Here is a 2,500-nt window from a genome sequence, read left to right as displayed (position 1 = left end):
CTCTCTCATTCTCTCTTTCTTTCTCTCTCTCTCTCTCTGTCTGACTCTGCTGTAAATGATGCTGATGAGAACAGAGAGGGGACTCCTGAGCGATCGATCAATCAGTCGATCAACCACTTCTTGTCAGCCAGGCAGCTCTGTTTGGATAAGGGGTTGGGTGAAGGAGTTTCGATGGAAAACATTGCCTATCTGTCCATGGCGCCGGTTGTGAAAGATAAGCTCGCTCTTGTGGGAAATGCGCCCGACGCCACAGGTTATCGCTCACATACACTCTGTCGGCACTAGTGAGACTAGAGAATGACAGATTTTAGGTGGAACTCTCTAATAGGGCTGGGTAAAAAAAATTGATTAATTGATTCTGAATCGATTCTGAATCAAATGATTCAGAATCGATTCATGAATCCCAAAATCGATCTTTTATTTACTGAATTAATGAATAAATGAAGGAATTAATAGTTCATTAATTCATTCAATGATTAATTTTTTCATTCATTCATTCATTTTTGGAAATCAGTATCGATAGCCAGCCCTAGTATTGATGTGTTGCATAACTTGGCAGTCATGTAATTAAGGTTTCAGTAACACTAACCGAATCGATATTGAATCGTGATAATCGATTCTGCACCTTGTGAATCGGAATCGAATCGATTCTTGAAATTCGAATCGATACCCAGCCCTACTCTCTCTCCCTCTCTCTCTCCCTCCCTCCCTCTGCTGTCCAGGGATGCATCACTGATAATGTGTCTTCCTCCCTCCTGGTTTTAACCCAGTTAGTGAATAGACATGTACAAGGGATAGGCATTACACTACTTTTAATCATCTCTGTTCTGTCTTTTCTCCATTCCTTTGATCTCTCTTTCCCTCCCTCCTTCTAATCTCTCTCTTGCTCTTTCCCTTTTTTCTGTCACATTGTCATTCTCTCCCTCCTAATCACAATAATTTTCTCTCTCTCTCTCTCTCTGATCACAAAGTGATCTCTCATCAGAGACAGGCAGGAGCCCAGGAGCATGCTGGGTAGAGAGATAACAGGCCGGGGTAATCATGGCGAGGGGAAATTGAGGCTTTGTTTGTGAGCGGCTAATTGAAGGCAGCTGCCTGATCCAGGCTCCTCCCTGACGCCGTGGTGGTCAGACCAGGCCAAGAGGACTCAGTCTGGAAAACAAGCTCAGGCTTGTATTGGACGACACAGCGTCTGACTGACCTGGGCCAGAAGTCGAATCACTCAAACCTACTTTGAGTTTTTGCCAACAGTAATAGAACCAGATCTACAGAGTTGATCTCCTATCTAAAAGTAATAGAACCAGGTCTGCAGAGAGCATCTCCTATCTAAAAGTAATAGAACCAGGTCTGCAGAGAGCATCTCCTATCTAAAAGTACTAGAACCAGTAATAGAACCAGTAATAGAACCAACCACATGATCGGCATTGGAGCATGGCGTAGTAGTCGTCCCCAGTGTTACACAACCCCCCAGCCCATCATGTCCAGCCACTGGTCCAGTCCCCGTCTCTGACCACGATAGAGTAGGAACCCTTACCCACCCCCACAATAGCAATGGTTTCTCCCTCACTGATGACGTCTTGAATGTAACCGCCATTTTGGGTACTGTCATTGTCTGGGACACGCTATTGTCTTCGCTAAACTAGAAGAGAAGGGCAGGACATCCTAGTCCACCGCTCACTGAGGAACCACAGAACCCTCCGCTTCTTCATGTGAGGACGTTTTGACCCTGTTGGTCTGTAGGACCGCCGTGTTGGACTGTAGGACCGGCCTGTTGGACTGTAGGACCAGCATGTTGGACTGTAGGACCAGCATGTAAGACTGTAGGACCAGCATGTTGGACTGTAGTACCGCCGTGTTTCAGCAGCGGCGTGGTGGGTGTGTCCTCCGTCTCCGGTCCCGGACAGAGTGTTCAGTGACCCTCATCACGGCTGTTATCACCAGGCAGGACCAGGCAGCCCCCCTCCCCTCCCCTCCGCCCACCCCCCTGCCCCGGGCCTTCCCTCGCCCTGTCACACACACTGAAGCACAGGGAGCATGGTCATCTCTAGAGTCGTCCCCCTCCCCCCACCCCTCTCTCACAGCCTGGGTCCCTTCTTGTCCCTCTTTCTCTTCTGGGTTCTCATGGCCCTCTTTCTTTTCTCCACTGTGTCATGTGTGAGCGTCCATGTTCTTAGCCACTTTCACTTCTATCTCTCTCTCTCTGCTTCCCTGTGTGTGTCCCTGTGGTGTCCCTGTGTGTGTGTGTGTGTGTGTGTGTGTGTGTGTGTGTGTGTGTGTGTGTGTGTGTGTGTGTGTGTGTGTGTGTGTGTGTGCGTTCTTATTCACTTGTTAGCTAAGAGGCTCTGCTCTTTGACTGTGGATTTGGACTGATCAGGGAAATCAGGACCTGGAGATGATAACAGGGTTGATATGATACTGGTGGGTTTTAGAGATGATAACAGGGCTGATACGATACTAGCGGACTTTAGAGATGATAATAGGGGTGATATGATACTGACCT

At 48.0% G+C, this 2,500-nt stretch overlaps 1 protein-coding gene across 1 annotated transcript in view; it reads left to right on the top strand.

Annotated features, from left to right (window-relative positions):
• Positions 1-2,500, top strand: part of mapk8ip1b (mitogen-activated protein kinase 8 interacting protein 1b) — a gene marked incomplete at both ends in the record, with an annotated part of 35,603 nt that overhangs the window by 9,952 nt on the left and 23,151 nt on the right. The gene's annotated exons all lie outside the window — the stretch shown is intronic.

Source organism: Borostomias antarcticus, assembly GCF_949987555.1.
Source record: "Borostomias antarcticus genome assembly, chromosome: 4".
In the NCBI taxonomy this organism is placed as follows: Eukaryota; Metazoa; Chordata; class Actinopteri; order Stomiiformes; family Stomiidae; genus Borostomias; species Borostomias antarcticus.
This window is presented reverse-complemented; position numbering and strand designations above follow the sequence as displayed.